We start from the raw sequence: 26,846 nt of genomic DNA on the forward strand, positions 1-26,846 counted from the left end.
ATTAATAAAATAATTTTTGAAATAATTCTATAAATAATGAATTGACCCCTAATTTAATCATTGTGGATACCTATAAATATATTTGAACAATTGTATTGTTATAAGTACTTTACAACAGTAATTCCTTCAGAGCGTCACAAGGAATAAACACTATTTTTGTTTACATTTTAGCTGTTTATTTTAATGAACATAAAATTTAGAATTCAAAATCTTATTTACTAATATCATTTTCCTAATATCATTTTATTTATATTTTTACAGACTGACGCAAATTCAGTAGAAACTCTGCTTTGAGTACTCTTGCAACTATTCTGTTTTTTGTCTCCAGTACAGTATTTGATAAATTATATGAGATATTCAATGCTTCATTTAAAATAGGCTTTGAGTTAGATAATTTTGCCCAATTGTAGGTTACGGTGAGTGTTTTGAGCATGTTTGAGGTAGACTAGGCAAATTTCTGATGTTCAGTAGGTTAGATGTATTAAATCTATTTTCAACTTGTGATTGGTTTATATGGGAACATAATTTGAGAAACATCTGTATTTTTTTAATTTCAAAGTCTCCTTTTGTTTCTTGCCTATAATCACCTATTTATATTTGCTAGAAATAACCAGTATAATCAGAGATCAAATGCCATGTCTTGAGTTAAATGTACTTATATGGACTGGAGTAGAAATTACCAAACTCTATTCATAATTAATATAATGGTAGCTAACTTTGCTTATTTCACCTTGTGGATCATTCACTCTGTAAAGTGCTTTAGGAAACCCTTTCTTATTCAGTCCTAACAAACAATTTTATGTGGTAAATAATTTCAATCCAGAGCTTAGGAAACTCAGCACAGGAGTGTTCAATTAACTCTCTGATTATACAGGTCTTGTAGCCAAGAAATGAAGAGTTCATGTCTGAATCTAGTCAGAATCAATTCAGAGACCATGTTCTTAGCACTGTAATATACTCCCTCCTCTAGGGTGTAGTGATTAAAAGGAGAAGTTGAAAAATAAGAGATACTAAAGAATTACTCTCTGTTTGCCATTTATTTAATGCGAATGCATTTAGATGTATTGGGAAAAATAATATACAAGAAATCAAACTTAGAAAACTGACCAAAAATTAAATGGGGATTTAGAAAGTTGTGCTAAGAATTAAGAAACAGTACAGTATTTTTCACAAACTCCTATAATATTAACTCGCCTTCTCACATCTACCCATGTGAATAAGAATGTGCAAATGAGAGTTTTTAAAAGATAATGCTCCCTACCTAAATGCACAGCAATATGTTCAGGTATGTCAAGAGAGCCAACCACAACTTGCAGGTCTACAATGCCATGGGTGGTAATCTACAAGAACAAGAGAATACCTAGCACATGATGGGAGAGTAAAAAGGGGATTTAAAATATGATGGTCTTGTTAGTACTGTGTATGTATAGTAATTTGAAAAAATATTAAGTAAATGATATTACCTTCACTATATGTAAGAGACTATCACTAAAATTTGTAAAATATTATGTAATGATTTAATGTGCTTATTATATAATTTTAAGGAATTATTACTTTTCATATTGATAGATTAAGTAGGACAATACTTTTCTTCCATTATAAACAATGAGACAATTGGACAAAATATGTGAGGCAGCTGCTTTCAGACATTGGACTATAGGCACTACAGGTTTATTGTCACTAAGTGAAGGGAAACAAATGAAGTGAGCTCTATAATGACCCTGGCTTTTTGCCTAGAGGCTTTTTTGGGACCATGATGAGGCACCCAAGCATGACGAGTAACTCAAGCAGAGCACAACATGTTTCTCAATTGAGTTATACAAGTTTGAAGAGGTGGAAATGACATTTGCAGACAGAGTGTGATTGTGAATGGATCTTTTCAGGAAACTTACCAAGAAACCTCCATAGTGATCACTTTAAGTCTTTTGAGGAATATAAAGCCATGATTACATAGGATGAACGCTCATGAAACCAGGTACTTGTAACCTAATAAGTTCCTTTTGACCAACCAGAGTCAAATTCCTCATGGTGTCTGGGGCATTCAGGAGAAACAGCAGTAGTAGTAGTAGTGGTTGTGGTGATAGTAGTAGTAATAATTGTTGTAAACTAACCTGTGAATAAGGGGTACACAACCCACCTTAATAAGACTTTTACAGAATCGTCGAAAGGTTTAAGCTAATCTTCAAAAAATTTAGCAGTTAGTAAGGACATCTAACAAACACTAAAGGAGTATAACAAAATCCAGTCTTATCAACATAAAATTTATAATGCACAGCATCCAACCAAAATTTATTATACATGGAAAGACACAGGGATGTGTAATTCCAAACCAGTGATCAATAGAAATAAACTAAGTAATGACTGGTATAATGAATTCAGTATGCAAAAACATAAGAACGTGTATTTCAACTCAGTGAGATATTGAATGAAAAAATAACATAATGAGGAAAGGTAAAAAATGTAGAAAGAACCAAATGGAACATTTTGAAGTTAAAAATATCTCCTAGGCTGGGCACAGTGGCTCACGCCTGTAATCCCAGCACTTTGGGAGCCCGAGGTGGGTGGATCACGAGGTCAAGATATCGAGACCATCCTAGCCAACATGGTGAAACCCTGTCTCTACCAAAAATACAAAAATTTGCTGAGTGTGGTGGCTCGCACCTACAGTCCCAGCTACTCGGGAGGCTGAGGCAGGAGAATCACTTGAACCCGGGAGGTGGAGGTCGTACTGTACTCCAGCCTGGCGAGACTCTGTCTAAAAAACAAACAAACAACAACCAAAAAAAAAAAAAAAAAAAACAACTCCTAAATGAAAAATTCCTTGGATAGTATTAGTAACAGAGAATACACTGCAGAAGGGGAAAATGAACTTAAATATATAATATCCTACTCTGTGTTGCTAATAAAGAGATATGTGATGCTTGGCAATTTGTAATAGAAAGAGATTTATTTGGTTCATGGTTCTGCAGGTTGCACAAGAAGCATGGTGCTGGCGTCTGCTTCTAGTGAGGGCTTCAGGCTGCTTCCAGTCATGGCAGCAGGCAAAGAGAAACCAGCATGTACAGAAATCACATGGTAAGAAAGAAAGCAAGAGAGAGGGTGTAGGAGGTGCTGGACGCTTTCAACAACCAATTCTTTGGGGAGGTAAGAGTGAGAACTCATTCACTCCTGTGAGAACGGCACCAAGCCACTTGAGGGATTTGCCTCTACCACCCAAGCACCTTTCACCAGGCCTCACCTCCAACACTGGGGATCCAATGTCAACTTGAGATTCGGTAGGGCAAACAAATCATAACCAAACCATAGTACATGACAATAGAAACTGGAAGATAGAAGCATAGAATAAAAGAAGACAAAAAATGAGCAGAATTTCGGCTACTTGAGAAACTTTTATGTATCTTCTGCTTTGGTCTAAGACTGCCATTAAAAATTACCACAAATTTGATGGCCTAAAACAGCAGAATTGTATTCTCATATAGTTCTGGAATTAGAAAATCTGAAATCAAGATGTTGGCAAGGTTGGTTTCCTCTGAAGTCTCTGAGGGAAGATTCACTTGATTCCTTTCTCCTAGGTTCTGGAGACTGCTGGCAATTCTTGGTGTCCCTTGGCTTGTAGATGCATCACTCCAATCTCCGTCTCTGTCTTCACATGCCACCCCGCCTCTGTGTGTCTCTCTGTCTTCTCCCCTCTTCTAAGGACACTGCTAATTGGTTTTAGGGAATAACCTACATTTAATATGATCTCATCTTGAGATCCTTAATTACATTTTCAAATATCTTTATTCCAAACAAGGTAATATTGGAAGTTCCAGGAAAACATGTTTCGGAGGCTGAAATTCAATCCACAAAACCATGTACTTAGAGTCCCAGATAAAGGACGATAGGAGGGAAAATGCAAAACAATATCTGAAGCATAATATGCCTCAAAATTTTACAGCTGATAACTTTAAAACCACATAACCAAGTGGCTTAATAAACCCCACATAGAATAAACAAAAGGGAAATTTTCCACAGGCACATAGTAATCAAATTACAGAAACAAATGACAAAAATGCCTTAAAGTCTGCTAAATGTATGTATGGTGGAAAACAAAAAATTGATGTGTTTAAAGTAACTCAAGAAAGAAACAAATAAACAAAGATTATTAACTTAGAATTAATTGTCTGATGAAAATATTTCTTAAATATATTGGCAAAATACAATTTTATGAAGAAAAAACACATCTGGGAGATTTCATTCCAAATTTTCACACAGTACAATGCTACAAGATATTCTTCAGGAAGATGCCTACATGTATCCGATCTGCTCAAAGTAATGCACAACACAAGAAACTGATTTCTAAGTGAGTAAATATTTAATTTTTATAGTGTTTAATTTTTTAATGTGTATTTTATTTCCACAACTAAATTTTGCATTATATTGGGATATTTTTACACATTTATATTCATTTTGATATTATTTTCTTGAAATTTCATCTTATTGCTTTTCCATGTTAGTTTTTTCTCTCTTGAGTCTTTCCTGGGAGCAAATGTCAATTTCTAGAACTATGAATTTGGGGATCAGTTTTTTCATTTCTGCAAAAGTGAACAATTTTTTTCCTGAAAAAGATAAGCAAATTTGGAGGACTCAGATTTATTTATCTCAGAACTTACTACAATGCTACAATAATCAATACGGTGTGGTATTGGGATGATTATAATAGACATATAGAACAATGGAATAGAGTTGAGAGTCCAGGAATAAATTCAAACATCTGTGACCAACTGATTTTTCAGAAGAGTGCCAAGACCATCTAATGGGAAAAGAATGTGTTTTTCAACAAATGATGCTTAGAAAACTGGACAGTCACATGCAATTCCTTCCTGATTCTAAACACAAAGAACAACAAAGTCAAAGTACATTAGTGATTTAAGTAGAATAGATAGAACTATGAAATTATTGCAAGACATTAGTCTTAAATCTTTCTTACCTAGGGTTTTAGAAGGGATTATTTGATTTGTTATCAAAAGCAATAGCAACAAAAGGAAAAGTAGATACATTGGATTTTGTAAACATTTTTTAATAAAAAGTATTTTTCTCTCAAAAGACATCATCATGGAAATGATATCACCACTTTCAGAATTAGAGAAGATATATGTGAATCATATATTTAATAAAGGTTCAGTATCTAAAATGTATAAAGAACTCTTAAAACTCAACAACCAAAGACAAACAACTCAATTTTTTAAAACGGACAAAGGATTTGAATGGACATTTCTCCGAAGAATATGAACAAAAGCACACAACAAGATATTATATAACAAACACATGAGATCTTCAATGTTATTGCTCATTAAGGAAACTCATATCTAAATTCCAATAAACTTCATAAACACTATATTTAATAATAATAATAAGTTACATACAGCAAGGATGTCAAAACCCTTGCACATTGCACATGGGTAGGTAAAATTCTACAGCTGTTGTGGAAACAGTTTGGTAGTTCCTCAAAAAGTGAAACTTAGATTCACAAATCACCCCACAATTTCCCACTTAGGCATATACTCAGGAGATATGAAAACATAAATCCACACAGAAACATGTACACAAATTTTTACAGCAACTTTATTTATAATAGCCAAAAGATAGAATCAACCAAGTATCTGTGAATGAATTGACAAACCAATTTGACATATACGTAAAATAAGAGTATGCAGCCATAGAAAGGGATGAAATACCGACACACGTCACAACATGAATGAGCCTCAAAAATTACAATAAGTGAATGAAGGCAGATATTAAAGGTCGCATATGGTATAATTATGTTTATATTAAATATCCAAAATAGGCAAATCCATAGAGATAAACAGCAAATTAGTGGTTTCCAGAGAATTTGTGTGTGTGTGAGTTTGATGGGTTTGTGTTGGGAAGGATGAGGACTTACTCAATGAACAGGAGGTGTTTTTCTGAGATGAAAATGTTTGAAAACTAGAGAGAGATGGTGAATGCACAAACAGTGTAAACACACTAAACGCCACTGAAACTTTGAAATGGTTGTGTAGCATTTAAAGTTCACCTTAGTTAGAAAAAAATTCACTTTTAAACCACCACCGAAATGGAACAATATTGACATCTACTTTTTGATTTTATTCTATTTAGACTTTTATAAATATGTTTACATATACGGGGAAAATAAACCTTAACACATAAAGAAATATAAATGAGCTGCAAAGTCACATGAAAACATTGAAGAACCTAAAATGCATTTTGCATAGTCAAAATTGCCAATCTAAAAAGGTCACACTCTGTATGATTCTAACTATATAATATTCTGGAAAAGGCAAATCTATGGAGGGTATGAAGATCAGTGGTTGTCTCGGATTAGGTGGTACAGAGGGAAGGGATGAATAGGTGGAAGTATTCTGTATGCAATACTTGTAATTATGAATACATGTCATTATGTCCATGGAACTATACAACACAAGACCCATAGAACTGTCCAACATGGAGAGGGATGCATGATATAAAGTTTACACTGTGGTTAATAATAATGTGTCAGTATCGGTTCATCAATAGGAAGAAATGTACCTCATCAACAGAATATGTTAATAATAAAGGGAAATCTGTGTGTGTGTGTGTGTGTGTTCTGGACAGGGGTGGATTTATAGAACTCTATGTACTGTCTGCTTAATTAACTATTTGGTCAGGAAAAAACCGACAATGGCAGGTCTCTCCCAAACTGAGAGTCTGCCCCACTAAATCTATGTCGTGTAGGATAAAGACAGACAAGCTTCCTAGAGGTTGGTTAACTTTAAATTTATCATGTAAGATAAAGAAAGACCAGCTTCCTGGAGGTCAGTTAACTTTAAACTTTAAAGGTCAGTAAACTTTATATCTCTCCAAATTGTCCATATTTTTAAACTTTCTCTATTCACAATATTTTTCATAGGCTCCCTATTAATCTATAAATCTCTACTCATTTTTTTTGAAAAATAGGAGTGTTTCAAAGTGGAGGCAACTACTATGGGGATCTACACAGCATAAAAAGAGAATTTAGAAGAACGACTTTCTTTTGATTGTTCTTCCTAATATTTATAGATATAAACATATAGAGCCCCATAGGTGTTTTCTCCCTTTTGAGATACTTTTACTTTTAATAAATAAGTAAATAGAGACCAATAAGAAAATAAATGGGGTCTATAAAAATATTATAAAGAAAGTAAAAAACATGACGATTGGGGAATTGGGGAAGGAAATATATTCTACAAATTTGGCATCAACTAATCTTCAGGTAGCATGCCTTCATTTCTCCTGCATGACACAGATTTATGGGGGTGAATTCTGTCAGGTTGGGAGAAGCATGTAGGAAAATGATTCAGCACCCTACCTCAAATGCTACTTAAAATTGTATTCCAGCTGTGTTTTAGATTTGAGTGTAAGCATAAACATTAAAATTTCTAGGCAATAACATGTAGAACACATTCATTAGCTTGGGGGTAAGCAAATATTTCTTAAAAGGAAATGAAATGTACTAAATAGTGATTGAAATATAATATTTTATTAATGGAGTCTTCAGAATATTTTTATTAATAGGCTCTTCAAAAGAGAATTTAAGAATAAGCCATTGGATAGGAAAAGACCATTGTAATATTTATTTTCATTAAACTGTCATATAGTGAGGATATAAATAACTTTTACAAATCAATGAAAAGAGACAACCTGATTTTTTTTAAATGGGCAAAATCTTGAATTGGCAATTTCAAAAAGAGCAATTTCTAGGTGACCAATATAGCGACGAAGTGTTCAGCCTTATTTGTCATGCAGAACATAAAATTAGTTTCCACAATAACACATCTTCATAGAATACTAGCATTTACTAAAAAGTAAAAGGGAGAGAACACCCAGGGTTTGCAATGTTGTGAAGCTATTGAAAATTTTACTCATTGCTGGTAATATTGTAAATTTATACAACTACATTGGAAAGCAGTTGGCAGGATTTAAGTATTGAACGTAAAAATATTCTGTGAATCACCAGTGCCACCCCAAGATGAACAATACACAGAAATGTAATCATAAGTTCACCCAAATACATGGATAAGAATGTTCACATCATATTTTTAGTATTAGCCCCAAACTGGGAACAATGAAAACCAATAATGACACCAATAAATCATAAACTTTTTAAGTAAGTGGTGGTAGATTCATTTAATAAAATACCATATTATGTCAATGAAAAGAAAGAACAGCTTATCCAACCACAGAGATGAATATCACAAATATAATATTGAGCAAATGCAGGCAGAAAGTAAAGGTGTCATACTGCATAATTCTATGTGTATAAACTTCAAAAATAAAAAAAGTACTTTATGATAACAAAAATCAAAATAATAGTTAACTTTGAGGAAGAGAAAATGTTAGAAGGGAGCACAAGGAGGGCTTCTAAAGAAAGTGTTCTTAAATTTCCGTTTTCTGATGAGAGTGGAGTTTAAATAGATGCATTCATTTTGTGAATATTCATCAAGGTGTATGTGTGTGATGTGTCCACCTTCCCTATGTATTTTATGCTTTATTTAAAATGTTAAAAAAATTAGATGTCAGAAAAAGTTGAATTTCATTGAATGTAAGGATATAAAATGTTGACTGTTTTTAGTTATACTTTTTGCATAAAAATAAATGAGTAATTGTTTTTTTTTTTTTTTTTGAGACAGAGTCTGGCTCTGTCGTCCAGGCTGGAGTGCAGTGCAGTGGCACGATCTCGGCTCACTGCAAGCTCCGCCTCCTGGGTTCACGCCTCCTGCCTCAGCCTCCTGAGTAGCTGGGACTACAGGCGCCCGCCACCACGCCCGGCTAATTTTTTGTATTTTTAGTAGAGTTGGGGTTTCACCGTGTTAGCCAGGATGGTCTCGATCTCCTGACCTCGTGATCTGCCCGCCTTGGCCGCCCAAAGTGCTGGGATTACAGGTGTGAGCCACTGCGCCCAGCCAAATGAGTAAATTTTCTATGTTATACCTATGTAAAATAAAATAAAAGAGAGATAACAATTCATCATTTAATTTTTGACAAGAAAATAAAATTTAATCCTTTTACAGTTAGTAAGAAAATTTATATAAAATATTAAATAGAATACAAAAGATGTATTTGCTTGTAAAATAGCGATAGGATGTTATAAAATGAAATGTTAAAGGGCTCAATTTTATATTAGTAAGAAACGTAAACAATTATGGAATAATAAACACAGAATTCTTATTTGTTTGTTTTGGGTTTTCTTTTGTTTCTTTCAGACAGAACAGCTTGTTTCTTTCATAAGAAGCCCAACTGTGGTTTTATAAAAGGTCAGTTCTCTCTCTTGTTCTAATACAAATTATGTAATCCTAAACAAAACAATTATATTTTTGAAATTACTGTAGTTTTCTTAATTTTGCATAGCACAATTTATTAATTAAAATACTAAATACAATTCTAAATAAAAGATTAGCCAAAACAATTTCATAAGCAGATGTTCATCCTTAATGAAACAAAAAAATTCAAATAAAGCAAATGTGGGGGAATAAAACACAATATATATAAAAGTTTGATGAATAATAATTAGTATAAAAGTAAATTTTTTGGAAAATGTTTCTTAAAAAATGATTGCCTTTTTAATTAGTTGAAATATCCATGAATTATTTTGAATTTTTACCATAGTAGGAAAGTTTTTATCATAAATCCTATGCTTTTTTGTCCTTTGTATAGATATGAAAATTTTCTCATAAAAAGCAGATAGATAGATAAGTTGTATCAATTCTATTAATAGATAACTTGGAATGAATGTAATTTTTTTTACAATTCTTTGTAGTAGAATTACATTGTATTCCATAAATGATGAAATGTCCTAACATCATCTTTCTCTCTATATATCCATATATGTAAATCATTGTTTTATATATACATGTAAAAACTTATATTCCTATAAATCTCAGATAGATATATAGATATACAAAGAAAGAGAAAGGCAGAGAAACATACATGTGTTTATCTATATACTTTTGATAAAAATTAAAAGAATTCCTTCTTTAAATTGAAAAATATTTGGGCCAGGCATAGTGGCTCACACCTTAATCCCAGCAGTTTAGATGGCCGAAGTGGGCAGATCACCTGAGCCCAGGAGGCTGAGACCAGCCTGAGCAAAATGGCATAACTTGTCTCTACTAAAAATACAAAAACTTAGCTGGGTACGGTGTTGCGTGCTTATAGTCCCACCTATTTGTGAGGCTGTGGCAGGAGAATCGCTTCAACCCACGAGGCTGAAGTTGCAGTGAGCTGAGATCTCGCCACTATTCCATGTGGGTGACAGAGCAAAACTCTTTCTCAAAAAAATTTTAAAAATAAGAAAATTTCAGGGTCACTGGAAAGCATCTTGATCGCAAATGATTAAATATATATTCTTTAGAGATATTTGCTTTATTTATGGGGAGCATTTTAGAAATTTTATTAATATTTAGCACATGACAACTAATTGCACCCATTTTTATGTTTGTTTTTTATGTAAAGGCATATGGCATATGTTTAACCAGATTTATTCAGAGCAGGTTGAGAAAATACTGGCAATGTTTGTCTTATTACTTCATTGCCAATACAATATTTTAATAAATATCCTACCATCTGCATATAACACATTGATCTCAAAACTTTGAAAGGACCTTTTATTTATGGAAAATATTTTGCTATATAACCTAATTACCAAGCCTGATTTTTTTTAAAAAAAAAGTAATCAGAAACAAAACCAGAATTAAAATAAATATGTAAATAGCTAATTTGATCATGTTTAAAAAGATATAAAACACGGAAAGCTAAATTTAGCATAAAACCTATAAGATACATTAATCAAATTAGTAAATTCAGAGTTAAATCAACCTAGATCTAAAGAGTTAATATTTTCTTTAATATGTTATGAAAAGAAGATAAGAAATCAACATTTCATTGTCATTATTTTCTAAACATACAATGTAATATGTAGTTAAAATTGCAAGGTATGAAGTTCAGAGTATGAAAACTTTAAATTCCTTATATATGTGTGTGTGTGTTTATATACGTGTGTGTGTATATATATGCATATATAATTATATATGTAGGTGTATTTGTGTGTATGTAAGTATGGAACTATATGATGGATTTGGAGAATAAATAAATAGGGAACAAATATAATGGTGTAGACTACATGCATATATAGATATACAAGTATTTTGTATTTTTTATATGTATAAACTAAGAAAATGTTTCAAACTATCTAAGAAAATGTTTAAAAGTTAATGGAAGGGAAAATTTGAGACTCTTTTCATGTTTGAATAGACAAACGCATACACACACATACATATATTTCTGGTCTTAACATTTGATTGAGGAATTAAATTTTAGTTTGAAATAGTTAACATTTGATTGAGGACATTGAGTTTTAGTTTGAAGTGCTTGTTCTTAGAATACTGAAGACATTTTCCCACCAAACTCCAGCTTCTAAAATACTTTATTGAAACCTAGGGATTCTCCAGACCCACACTAACCAAATACAAATATATATTTTAAATTGTCTGGTCATTATTGTGCTAAGTAAAATAAGCCAGACATGGAAAAATAAAAGCCACATGATCTCACCTACTTGTATAATCTAAAAGAGTAGAACTTATAGTAGAGTAGAATGAGGGTTACATGGACTGAGGGGAATAAAAGGAGGGTAAAGACTTGTTGATCAAAGGGTACAATTTTTCAGTAGATAGGAAAAATAAGTTTTTGAGATTTATTCCACAGCAGGGTAACTATAGTCAGTAACAATGTATTGTGTATTTCAAAATTGCTAAGAAGGTAAGTTTCAAATGTCTCACCACCACAAAAAATTATGAGTAAGTAAAGTTATAAATATATTAATTTACTTGATTTAATTATTTCACCTTATATACATATATCACAGCACCACATTGTACCCATCAATGTATTCAAGTATGATTTATCAATTAAAAATAATATTAACAATACTGTCTAGCCATTTAGGTTTTTTTCCATTTATTACAACAATTATGTAATTTAGATCAGTGGTCCCAACCATTTTGGCATAAGGTACCGGTTTCGTGGAAGACAATTTTTCTACGGATGGGAATGGAGGGAGGCGGGATGGTTGCAGGATGAAACTGTTCCATCTCAAATCATCAGCCATTAGTGCCTGGGTGGTAATGCTTACTCACCCACAGCTCACCACCTGCTGTGTGGCCCTGTTCTAACAGGGCACAGACTGATACTCATCCATGGCCCAGGATTTGGGGGCCCCTGTTAGATGATATTCAGATATTATTTTCATTTTAGTTATATGCTTTTACAAACTTTTTAGTTTTACTTTGTTAATCCATATTTATCTATGTAATTGCCAAAAATAGGTCTGTTTAAGTGATTAAAAGTCTATTATTTTAAACTACAATTCTCTGTAATTGCCAGTTGGTCTCATCTTTTCACTTCAGATAAACATGACAGGAATTTTGTGAGCATTCAATTGAAACACATACAAAATAAGCTGCTGTCAACAGTATCAAAAGATATTACTTTTTACATATTTCAGTATACTCACAAAGCTATCACTTGATAAATGGTGTTTGTCACTATAAATTCTTTTAATATATTATACAGGTGTCCAATCTAAATGAAAGTGATAGTTTTACCTTAACAGAAAATAAAGAAAAGTAGGATATTGCTAGGAAAACAGAAAATCATTATCTTTAGTAAATTTACAATCTATTATTTTGACAATTTATGTTAAATTTAGTTTTACAAAAGTAATTAACTTTGAAAATGTCAAATGGTGTTTACAAGCTTCGAAGTTCATTTCTCTCATTGTCGTTGTTTGAATTTTTCTCTTTCCTTATTTGTAAAAGTTTCAACCTTTCTTTACCCTAATTTGATCTTTACACATCATGTGCTTGTATCAAAATATCACATGCATGTACTTCATAAATATGCACAGCTATCATGTTTTCATAAGAATTTAAAAATTTTACCCAATTTGTCTTATTTTGGTATTCTGAGATTTTCAATTTGTTCTTTTTTCATTTGCAGTATGAACATAATTGTCATTTAGGTCCATCTTAAAGTATCAAAATATAATTTGTCATCTGTGTTTAAGATTACTCATTAAATTTTATAGTACAGGTGATCTGAATATTCCACTAGTCACACAAAAATGTGTGTAGGGCTTATGACATAGAATAATTTCCATTTTCTGTCTTAGATAATCCTGTTTGCTTGCAAATGTGTTGTGTCCAACTATCCAACAATGACCTTTTCCCCTTATGCTTAAGAATGGTCTTATTGCATACATATAGGCAACATAATGCTTGTATTCTGGTAGAGCACTTAATAATGAGCTGATTTTGCTGTCATATGACTTTTTGTTCTGTGTTTATTCCTTATTACCTCCTTCATGAAATTTTGATATGCTGGGTAGAGCTACAGTAGTTTTTATATAATAAAAATATGAGGACCACAGTCAGGTATGATGGAACATTAGAAAAACCTTAAGAATGTGACTATATCTAGCGAAAGCACAGATTTGTTGAAGTCCATAATTTACTTTACATTCCAGAAAAGCAAACATCTATGTTGGTTATAGTTACTATTTTTTTCTCTTGTTTCTACTACTTCTGTTTGCATTCTGAACAAAAATTAATATTGCGTACAGATTTATGTGATTACTCTTGCATATATTTTTAAAAGACAGTGATCAATACTATATATTCAATCATTTAGCAAACAAAAACGTATATGTGACTGTGTGTCTGTAGGGTTGTGTGTGTGTGTGTGTGTGTGTGTATGTATTTATGTAAATTACATTGCTGAAGAAGCAGAATATCACAAAGGACTAAGAGTTTCAAACTGAGACCTGTTCTGGTGCATTCCTGAAACTTTAAAAATATTAAAATTTTAGCTTAGAAACAAATGACAAATTCCATGGTACAAAACCCAAATTAGTTTACTTTGGCTTAGCATATATAAAGACATTAATGCTTTAAAATGGGGGCACAGAGATAGTGAGAAAAGTTTTATATGGTAATAAATGATGCTGAGATAAGCAGTAATTGTTCAGGAGTATAACAGGAAGTTGAATTTTACTCTTAACCCATACACAGAAAATAATTCCAGATGAAATAAAAATTTGAATATAATACAGAAGTAAAACTGATAGAGACAGGAGGCAGAGAAATTCTAGGCAGACAGGGGCAGGTTCCTGGTGAAGCCCCACCTTCAAGCCAAAAAGCCTGAAACCCGCAGCCCGAAGTGAGAACTTCTATACCTGTTTGCCCACTATCTCGTGATTGGTTCTTTCTGACTAATGTCTTTTTACTAATCTAATGTTGCCTTTTCCAAAACTACCTACAGCCTGCCTGGCCCCCGCATCTTGTGCTTATAAAGACCCCAGACTCAGCTGGTACAGGGGAGAAGAAGAGGCTGGACATCAGGGAGAGGTGACTTGGCTTCAGAGATGATGCCAGATATTGGAGAGAGGCTACTTGACTTCAGAGGAGAGAGGCAGAGAGGCAGCTTGACTTTAGGGGAGAGTGACATGCCTTTCCTGTCATCTTTCCAGCTACCCTGTGTGCTGAGAGCCACTTTCATTACTCAGTAAAATTCTCCACATTCACCATCGTTCAATTCATCTGCATGACCTCATTCTTCTTGGGTACTGGACAAGAATTTGGGACGCAGCAAGTGCAAGTACCCAAAAAGACTGTTACACTGGCCCTTTGCCCTCACTGGCAGAGAGCAGTCACCCCATGTAACGAGGCAAAGACCCACTGAGCTGATAATACATTTCTGTCCGTGGGCAGTGGAGCTAAGATAACATTGTAAAACGCCCTCTGGGGCCTTGGGGTCGCAGGCACTGCCACCTGGACACTGCTGCTTGGCCTTCACAGAGTTTGCTCCTGCCAGTGCCAAAGCAGCTGGCTAGTTCCCACATTCATTTGCCTACACACTCCCTCCCACAAGGGTTGGGGTACAGTGGACCTGAGTTTGCTTCTGCCGACACTGAAGAGGCAGGCTGGTTCCCACACTTGCTCACCTATGCACACCCTCCTGCAAGACGTTGAGCATGGCAGGCAGAGTAAACGTGGCAACCATGTACTGCAAAGTGGTCAAGAAAATATCCTGCATCAAAACTTTAGAAAGGACCACTGAGTATTATTTATTTTTATGGGACAGAGATTTATTTTTCCTTTTAACAAAAAAAAGAAAGCAAATACCATGAAAACAAACAAATTATTAATATGGTGACAAACTTGATACATTTTTATATAAAATAAGTCCATATTAACAATATAAAAAGAAAAAATAGAAAAGATATGTTTAATATTTGGTCTGTTGAGATTTGATAACAAATACAAAGGGCACTAGGAAAACAGAAAAGATGAAAACTTTTTTATTACTTTAGATTCAAGGGTACATGTGCAGGGGTTTTACATAGATACATTACATAATAGTAAGAGCTGGGCTTCCAGAAACAAACAAACAAACAAACAACATTTTGGGTACCCAGTATCCAAATAGTGAACATTGTACCTGATAGGTAATTTTTCAACCCTCAGTAGCTCTTGTACCATCCCGGCTTTTGGAGTCCCCAATGTCTATTATTTCCATCTTTATGTCCATGTGTATCTATTGTTTAGCTCCCACTTATGAGTGAGAACATTATTTTATATTCTGTTCTTGAGTTATTTCACTTAGGATAATGCCTCCAGTAACATCTTTGTTGCTGCAAAAGGCATGATTTTATTTTTTTTATGGCTGCATAGTATCCCATGGTGTCTATATACCACATTTTTTAATCCAGTCATCCATTGATGAACATTTAGATTGATTTCAAGACTTTGCTATTGTGAATAGTACTGTGATAAACATATAAGTGCAGGTGTCTTTTGGAAAAAATTATTTCTTTTTCTCTTGGTAGATACCCAGTACTGGAATTTTTAGGTTAAATGGTAATTCAACTTATAGTTCTTTGTGAAATATCCATACCATTCTCCAAAGAAGTTGTAATAATGTACATTCCCACCAACAGTGTTTCTCCACATCCATGCCAACATCTATTATTTTTTAATTTTAATAATACCCATTGCTGACTGGCATAAAATATCTCTTTGTGATTTTAATTTTCATTTCTCTGATTAGTGATTATGAGCATTTTTTTATGTTTGTTGGTCACTTGTGTGTCTTTTTTTGTAAATGTCTGTGTCCTTTGCCCGATTTTTAATGAGGTTTTTTTTTCTTATTGAGTTTTTGAGTTCCTTGTAGATTCTGAAAAGTTCTTTAGAGAAATAAAACACAGTAGTTGGCAATTTTATGTATGTGAGTGTGTGTATATATAACACACATATATAATTATATATACATATTTAATACATGCAAATTCATAATTGTATATAATTAGGATATAATCTTTCCAAGAAATGCATAAACATAGGGAACTTATGCATAATTATAGAATTTGTGTCTGTTTCTTTTTTACACATTTTATTTTCACTGTACTGTTAAGTCTGAATTATAAATTACAGAAGAATTACTCAATTTTACTTGTGTTACACTGACTCCAGTTTCTCAATGATATAATTATTCTTCTCCATTTCCATGGCCATTTTTAACTTGACAATAGTCATCTTTATCTACTTGGATGATTCCTGTACTTAGAATATATCTATTCTAATTTCATACAGGCAGTTAGTTGAGAACTAAAATTAGATCTTTTCTACTTTTTTCTTTCATTTAAAAAATCTCTGTTGACAGTTATTTCAATTGTAATATCTTTTCATTTGTGATTTTCATCTATTGCTTTATATTTTTAGAAGTATATCTATGCTTTTCTGGTATTAGAAGGGATAATGGATTATCTCCGATATTCTATAATTTAAATCTATTTAAATTATATTTAATATTTAAATATTTAAAATCTAGATGAGAAGGAAACACATACTTTTAGATTTATTATGGCTTAAATTTTCAAATAGAGAAACCCATCTACATACTAGGAAGAGAGGCAGGGCTTGAGGCAATCATGCAGCAGGAATTATAGCTACCTCTACCAATAATCCCAATGCCTAATATGTTGATAACTAATACTACTATTATTGTTTCCACAGAAACAATAAAATTGTCAAGTATTAAGAATTGACTATAAAAATAAATTCTTCTTAACACCCTTAAATCATATATATTTTAATTCTCCTAACCCATTGTTTTTCAACACGGCCTGCACATTAGAATCTTCCAGGAAGCTTTCAGAATACTAGTGCTTGAGACCCTTACTAGACAAATAAACTCTGGGAGTAGCATTTTAGAAAATAATGCCTAACTCTGCTACACAACTATGATTACTATCCCCTTGAAAAATGTAGTATTATCCCCATCTTATACTTCAAGATTCTGAGGCCAAAGGAGGATCCTTAAGAGCATAAATGATTGGTGCAAGATGATAACATTTGTAAGCAAGGAATCAGCTTCTCACTCACACCTGACTGACTCTGTGGTTAGACTTTTAACCACTAAGCTGTGTTACTTCATGTGTTTTGCAGCAAAGATGATTTAGCTCTATTAACCTCCACCTTCATCATCTGATGTGATCATCTGTGTAGTTATTTAGGTGTCGGTACCAAATTGAGTTTTCCACTCTTGCCTTTGCTACAAAATCAGAATGGAGAGGTCTTTGACACCTGAATTTTCCAGCTCCCTGTTCCTATCAGATCTTTCTTGACTCAGTTCTCGCCCTTCCATGTTATGTGGGTATTAGTAATATTGAAAGTAAAATCATTACTTAATATGTGCAGTAAAAGCTGAATTACAGTCTTCACTTATGTGAGGAGGATCTAGTCTGACCACATATTATTTCATTAAGCAAAACAACTCCTAATTGTTTACTACATTTTTGGAAAGCATTAATTTTGAGATTTTCTTAGTCACAAGGCGAGAAAGACAAGAATAAGTTGATGTCAGCCTTACAAGCTGGCTCATTGGCATGCATCTGCCAAACGACTCATTTTAAAGAAGGACTATCACTGATTTGTTGGCTTTTAGCTCTGTGTTTACTAAAGCTAGATATCACTGACAGCTCAGACAAGTTTCAAACCAGTTCTGGTATTGAGTTCTTACCATGATAATATGTTGGTCAGTCTTTTATTGAGAGTAAAATACCTTTATATTCTCATTAAAATTCATCTAGGTATTGATATGGTTTGTTTCTGTGTCCCCACCCAAATCTCACCTTGAATTGTAATAATCCCCACACATCATGGGAGGGACCCTGTGGGAAGTAATTGAATCATGGGGGTGAGTTTATCCCATGCAGTTCTTGTGATAGTGAATAAGTCTCACAAGATCTGATGGTTTTATAAAGGGGAGTTCCACTGCACATGCCTTCTTGCTTGCCACCATGAACGATGTGACTTTGCTTCTCCTTTGCCTTCTGCATGATCATGAGGCCTTCTCAGCCAGGTGGAACTATGATTCCATTAAACTTCTTTCCTTTATAAATTACCCAGTCTCAGGTGTGTCTTTATTAGCAGTGTGCAAACAGACTAATACAGTAAACTGGTACCAAGAGTTGGGTGCTACTGTAAAGATACCTGAAAATGTGGAAGTGACTTTGGAACTAGGTAACAGGCAGAGGCTGGAACAATTTAGAGGGCTCCGAAGATGACAGGAAAATGTAGGAAAGTTTGAAACTTGCTAGAGACTGGTTGAATGGCTTCGACCAAAATACTGATAATAGTATGGACAATGAAGTCCAGGTGGAGGTGGTCTCTGATGGAGATGAGGAACTTGTTGGGAACTAGAGCAAAGGTGACACTTGTAATGCTTTAGCAAAGAGATTGGCGATATTTTGCCCCTTCTCCAGAGATTTGTGGAACTTTAAACTTGAAAGAGATGGTTTAGGGCATCTGGTGGAAGAAATTTCTTTTTTTTTTTTTTTTTTTTTTTTTGAGACGAAGTTTCCCTGTTGTTTCCCAGGCTGGAGTGCAATGTCATGATCTTGGCTCACTGCAACTTCTGCCTCCCAGGTTCAAGCAATTCTCCTGCCACAGCCTCTTGAGTAGCTGGGATTACAGGCATGTGCCACCATGCCTGGCTAATTTTTTTGTATTTTTTAGTAGAGACAGGGTTTCTCCATGTTGGTCAGTCTGGTCTTGAACTCCCGACTTCAAGTGATCTGCCTGCCTTGGCCTCCCAAAGTGCTGGGATTACAAGCGTGAGCTACTGTGCCTGGCCAGTGGAAGAAATTTCTAAGCAGCAAAGCATTCAAGAGGTGATTTGGATACTGTTGAAAGCATTTAGTTTTAGGTATTGACAAAGACATGGTTTGGAATGGGAACTTATGTTTAAAAGGGAAGCAGAACATAAAAGTTTTTAAAATTTGCAGCCTGACCATGTGATAGAAAAGAAAAACCCATTTTCGGAGGAAAAATTCAAGCCTGCTGCAGAAATTTGCATAAGTAACGAGGAGCCAAATATTAATCTCCAAGATAATATGAAAGATGTCTCCAGCGCATGTCAGAGACCTTCATGGCAGCCCCACCCATCACAGGCCTGGAGGCCGAGGAGAAAAAATAGTTAGGTGGTCCAGGTCCAGGGCTCCTATACTCTGTGCAGCCAAGGGACTTTGTGCCCTGCATCCCTGTCTCTCCAGTAATGGCTAAAAAGGGGCCAAAATAGAGCTTGGGCCATAGCTTCAGAGGGTGCAAGCCCCAAGCCTTGGCAGATTCCACCTGGTGTTGAGCCTGCAGGTGCAAAGAAGACAGGAGTTGAGCTTTGGGAACCTCTGCCTTGATTTCACAGGATGTATGGAAACTCATGGATGTCCAGCCAGGAGTTTGCTCCAGGGCTGAGGCCCTCATGGAGAACCTCTGCTTAGGCAGTGTGGGAGAGAAATGTGGGGTCAGAGCCCGCACACAGAATCCTCACTGAAGCATTGCCTGCTGGAGCTGTGAGAAGAGGGCCGCCATCCTCCTCCAGGCCCCAGAATTGTAGATCCAGCAACAGCTTGCACCATGTGTCTGCAAAAGCCAGACACTCAACATCAGCCTGTGAAAGCTGCCAGGAAGGGGGCTGTACCCTGCAAAGCCACAGGGTCAGAGCTGCCCAAGACCATGGGAACCCACCTCTTGCATCAGCATCACCTGGATGTGAAATGTGGAGTCAAAGGAGATCATTTTGGAGCTTTATGATTTGGCTGCCCTGCTGGATTTCGGACTTGCATGGGGCCTGTAACCCCTTTGTTTTGGCCAATTTCACATCATTTGAAATGGATGTATTTACCCAATGCCTGTACCCCCATTGTCTCTAGGAAGTAAGTAACTTGCTTTGGAATTTACAGACTCATAGAGGGAAGGGACTTGCCTTGTCTTAGAAGAGACTTTGGACTTTGGAATTTTAAGTTAATGCTGAAATGAGTTAAGAGTTTAGGGGACTGTTGGAAAGGCATGATTAGTTTTGAAATGTGAGGACATGAGATTTGGGAGGGGCCGGGGCAGAATGATATGCTTTGGCTCCGTATCCCCACCCACATCTCACCTTGAATTGTAACAATTCCCATGTGTTGTGGGAGGGACCTGATGGGAGGTAGTTGAATAATGGGGGTAGGTTTTTCCTTTGCTGTTCTCGTGATAGTAAATAAGTCTCATGAGATGGTTTTATGAACGAGAGTTCCCCTGCACATGCCCTCTTGCCTGCTACCATGTAAGATGTTTCTTTGCTTCTCCTTTGCCTTCCTTTGTGATTGTACGGCTTCCTCAGCTGTGTGGAACTGTGAGTCCACTAAACCTCATTCCTTTATAAATTACCCACTCTCAGGTATGTCTTCATTAGCAGCATGAGAACAGACTAATACAGGTATCTTAAGTGAATGTAATAGTCTTCCACAGAGCCAATCAATCAGGCACTTCTATACCTTATGTAGAGAATTTAATCTTTCCTTTATGTTGAAGGTTTCCAATCTCATAAGATTTCACAATAAACTTATAAATATTTAGTAACCGTGTCATGAGCCTAAATTTGAAGTTCAGACACGTTCCTTCAGATGTCAGCTCCACCACTTACTAAATAGAAGTTGTGTCAGAAATCTGATAATCTCTGAGTATATATGTAATCATCCCTGGCATAAGGATAATGATGGAAGATAATAATGCCAAATGCATACACCTGTGGTGTTAAAGCAAATGACATCAATAAAATGACTACAAATCTGTTGTAATAATTCTTTTAATTTTCTCTAATATTTAAAATGTTGTATCCTAATTTATAATTCCATGCACACCCAAAGTCAGCAACAACTTCAAATTTACTTACATAAGCTCTTATTTAGCTTTTATTTAGTGCTATAATTGACCTAAATAGTGATTTAGATTAATAGTTCATAAAATAATTGGAATTTTATGTCTAAATTAAGAAGACTATAGCAGAAACACACTAAATAGAAACACTCAAATTTTTTTGACTGTTGTAGCTGAAATTATCCATAAAGAGAAAATCTACCTTACATTATTTGATAACAACAATCATAAATACAAATGATCTTCCTCAGAATATAAATCTAAAAAGTAATAATAGTAATAATTAGTAACAGTTCTAGGGGTTAGTTCTTGAGAATTTAACATCTCTGTCACTGTTCTTTATATGCATTATCTTATTTTGTCATCACACCACAGATATTATACAACTACTGTTACCTCAGTTTACATATAATGGTCCTGTGATGCAGCTAGATCGTAGTATTTGCCCATTATCTCTTGGTTATTAAGGGCTGGGATCCAGCATTTTAAAATAGCTCTAAATTGCCTGGCTATAAACATGTTCTGGCCCACTCCTGATTTTTTAAATTATTTTCCAGTTTTTACTGGTTCTTAGCTTGGTCTTTCTCATAAAAAAATCAGCAAAAATGTATCTTAGTCAACTTATTACCTGGATCTGAGTGACATAATCTCAAATTATGTAGATTTAAGAATCTCTATTTATTTTCCTGAAAAAGAAAGAATTATGAATGGAAAATAATTGTTTAATTTTTCAGACAGCCTCCTGCCCAAATCTCAACTCTAAATGACATACACTCCCACCTAGGAAATCACATAACCAATTTTTTTTTTTTTTAATCTGGGTAGTATCTTTGAACACTTCATGAGAATCGTGTAACCTTCAGGTTGGAGATAAGATTGCATGTGCAGTATTTTCTACAAATTATTCAAGCAATACATTATTTTTCCTGATGTATAAACGACTTTGTGGCATCAGCATCCTTCTGCTTAGTGACTGCATGGATCAGCACCTTACAAAGTGTTTGGCGAGGAGTGCAAATTAGTACTTAAAAACTTTTATGTGTTGAAGATGTGTGTGTGTGTGTGTGTGTGTGTTTGATTGCAAGGTGTGAACTTGCCAACATTATTTGAAAAACTACATCTCACTGCAATTATTTTAGCTGGTGTTATTGTTTTAAACTTATTTTTGTTCCATTAGTTTAATAAAAGTCTTGAAATTCTGTTTATGTCTTTGACCAGCATTGGAGTAGTTTTTATAAGTTATAGCCATTCAATGCCAGGAAAAGCTGAGTCTATTTTTTTATAAATAAAATATTTGTTTACCATAAATCTTCTTATCACTTTTGGTTTTTAATGTCTTTTTATCCTTTTTCAAATAGTTGGTCAATAGAAAGTTTTGTAAAGTGTTGATATAATAATTTTACTACAATTCTTTTTTCTCTTTTTTTATAAGAATAATTTATTAGGAATAAACATTTACAAACTAAAACACAATTTTTGATGTTGTAATGAAAATATTTAGATTTTGCATGGCTCTATTTTTCATGGTTTATCAGATACTAAGGTATGAACATTTACCTATTTTTACCAACATGGTACTCACACATTAAATATTGGTCACTTTTATCATATAAGATTGTGCATAATTTTAATTAAAATACTGTAATTAATTAAAATTATTTACATTAGAGCCTGATTTTTAATCCACCTACCCCAAGTAATTTTGGAATATCAGACTAATTTTTTTCAATAAAATTGAAAGGATTCTCACTTTAAAGGAGATTGATTATTTACAAATACTAATGAAAATACTAATGAATATTGAGATTAATTTTAAGATTCTAAAGTAATGACCAGTAGAAGATAGAGATGTTTTTCTGAGGAAGAACAATACCGTATTTATAGACTTAGTGATTAATATCTATGTGTTGAATTGATATTTTACTAATTCATGAAGTATTTTTAAAATACAGGGTGACATATTAATGCTTATTAATCAGGAATCTGATATAATCTGTGGAAACAATCCTTATTTGAATAATTAATATTTAAACTGATATATGATTGATGAATAGGTTGATGAATATTTAGTGAGGAATCAGGAATAACGCTGTTCAAAGAATACCTGCTTTGATACAAGTAACATTCTTCTCATTAGAGTTGTGTCTCAATTCTTGTTTCTTTCCAAGTATCTTTTTTCTCTTTTATAGTTAACTTTTCTTTCCTCTTTAGCTAATGTAAGCATGCATGTGTGGTGTTCTCTGCCTTCAAACAATTAAAACCATTCCTGAAAAGATGTATTGCTAGATCAAAGGACCCATTTCTCTGTTGCTTTTGAGAGCAGCAATATTCACATAATCATCTAAGTATCAACGTTTTACTTAGGCCTTCCACTCACACACACAATCCTACCAACCTATTTTAATCCCCAGTGTAGTGCGTGGCTCTAATAATACGTTCATATTTTATCTGTTTATTTCACTTAAAGTTTCATGAGAATAGGGACTTTAGCTCTCCCTGTTTCTGTCTCTTTTTAATCATATTTACTCTTTGTTCTAGATCAGTGCATATTAAATAGTATGCATTGTCTAAATGTTATGTATTAGAAAAAGCAGAGGAAATACATGTGTAAAAATTACTAAGCTGAAGAAGCATAGTTTCCTGAAAAGGCAGAAAAGGGTTATCTTTTGATATATACGGGCAACTTATTTTTGACAGAGTAAACAGTGACACAATGTGTGCTAATATTGGGAGGATTGAGAGTTTTGTTGTGGGAGGTTGCTATCTTCCATTTTCTCACAGTTTATAAGAGGTAAAGACATTTGCTGGAGGTGGTGTGTAATTCAGATATCACATGGCACAATACTGAACAATGATAGAAAACTAATGCATTATCAGACAGAAAAATTCCTACATTAATAATTCACCAGTCATTTGACCTCAAGGAATATGTCTCCTATTGATCCACTCTAAAAAAGCCACTATCATTCTTTTCTTCAGTAATATTTTCCCCAACATGAATTGTTTTTACAGTGTCTCCACTTCATTACACTTAAGATTTTCTTCCTGTAGCTATCCCCATGTTTTATAGGTAATATTCAAATTTTAAAAAATAAATAAATATCAAAACAATTATTGCTTATATTAGTTGAAGAAATGGCAGATGTGTAATATCCATGTATTCTTTCAATAACAATTTGAAAATTTTAAAAATTATATATAAAATGGGATTCAAACAACTGTATATTCAGTCTGGTATAATATTATAAAGTCAAATTACAAGAGATTAGATTAAAGGGAAATACACTACCAGGATAAGAATAAAACATGTAGTACTGGTATATTAGAAAAAAAGAAATCAAAGCAATATGTAAACTCACTCACTAATAAGAATTCTCAACAAGCACTTAAGACACTAAAGAATTCTAATACTTCTCATATTTCAAATTAGAGCCGTATTCATACAAGGAGAAATTAAAATCAAATGCTGAAATTGCAAGTCCTAAAAATCAACGTCAGATCATTGAGATTCTATTGATTCAAGAAGCCGCTTCAGTTTAAAATTGGAGATACTGCTGAAACATCACTAGGTTCAGTAATAACACAGAGTTAGGGAAAACATGCTGCACAGAATGGCTATGCTATTAAATTCAGCAACGTTTTACCAAGAAGTTGTAAAATGCAGGATATTATTATATAAATACCTAGTTATAAAAATTCTGTTTTTAGCAAAATTCTAGATGAAATTCAAACAGAGAGGCAAGTCCTGTAACAGTGGCTAACGACCAGATGACATATTGTCTATGCAAACCCTTAATTTATAGTGATAGCAGATTGGTTGGGGAGACACAAGGACTAGCTACCCAGCTCTCCCTTCAAGGAAGAACTCTGCCCTAGCTTCTGGAGTAGTGTGGTCAGAAGGCAGCCTGCCATCCTCAGATCCTTCAGGGTCTGTCTCAGCTTCAGAATGCTATCTTACTCAAGGTCACACCCTTCCCTGGGCATCCCATAACCAATGACAAATAAAGGCCTACATATTTCAGAGACATGGAGAACATTATAACAGGAATATGCACATTCCAGAGTTCCCACCGAAATTGGTGGAGGCTTTGTCAGACTATTGGAGTTCATCTTTTTTCTCTGCTTAATGCTGTTTCTTCTGTCATTTAATGTGTGTTAATCCCTAATACATATTCTGCACCTCCAATTCACTCTCAGCCTCTGCCTTCAGGGAACCTAACAGGCAACAATTGGTGATTTCTGTATGTGATTGGCAGATTTGCAAACAGGCCTAGCATGTGGCCACCTCAGGGACTTTACACATGCTCTAAGTGAGACATTCTTGTTTACTCTGTCTAAATGACAATTTTCTCCAGACCTGTCTTCCTGTTTGTTTGGTTTTTTGGGGGGTTTTTTTCGTTTTTCTTTTAGTACTTATTTCCATTTCGTCTACTATATTTTAATAACTTGTAGATAATCTCTTTTCCTCAATAGAATAGTAGCTTTATGAAAATATGAATTTCTATTTATTTTGTGAACTGATCTATTCTTAGTACCATGGACAGGGCCTACCAAATTGTGAATGCTTACTATTTGTTGTATGAGTGAATAGCAGTCAAACCCTGAAAAGAACCACCAAATCTATTTAATATAATCAGTATAATTTAATTATAAGTGAAAATAAACAAAAACAGGAAAAATCGAAAAACCAAGCTATATTTTAGCTTACATATATAGTGTTTAATATTTAAAAACACTATTATAAAAAGATAATTTAAAAAAATCTTATAGATTCTGGGCATACACAAGCAGGCTTTTCATATGAGTATATTGTATAATGCTGGCTCTTGGGCTGCTGGTGAATCCATCATCCAAATATAAACATGGTACTCAATAGTTTTTCAACCCTCATTCCCACTTCTGCCTTCCCTGCTTTTGGAGTCCCCAGTGTATATTATTTCTATCTTTATGTCTATGTCTATCCATTGTTTATCTCCCATTTAGAAGTGCAAACATTTGACATGAGATACTGGTTACTGTCTTCCTTGCTTTGAGAGAGACTCTTCCTTTGAACAGGAAATGTGGGGATGCCTGTTGTTTCAGTAACAACATAGTTCTATTTTAAAATCTAGTTTATAGACAATTGTTGTTTGTTTTACTATTTTTTTGGGGTTACACAATTACTGGAAAGATTAACTTGGTTCAGTTATGATCAAGATTAGCATAGAGGCATCTGTAAATAGGTTATTAAAGCTAATTTGATAATAACAAACACACCCTATAAACAAAACTATATCAGACAACATTTAAATTTCTATTGTTCTGTAGGCTCAACATATATAATAATTTGTAATATGATTTTATTATTTTTCTGATTATTTGGCAAGTGAGATTGTTTAAAATTTATCTATCATAAACTATTAAATAGGAAACATTTAAATATGCATAAATCTTCTAAAGACAATTGAGTTTTTTTTCTAAATATAACAGAATCCTGACTTACCTAATAAGGAATAGAAATTCACACTCAAATGCATTGAAATACACAAATAGTCATTC

This window comes from Pongo pygmaeus, chromosome 14 (genome assembly GCF_028885625.2).
Source record: "Pongo pygmaeus isolate AG05252 chromosome 14, NHGRI_mPonPyg2-v2.0_pri, whole genome shotgun sequence".
NCBI lineage: Eukaryota > Metazoa > Chordata > Mammalia > Primates > Hominidae > Pongo > Pongo pygmaeus.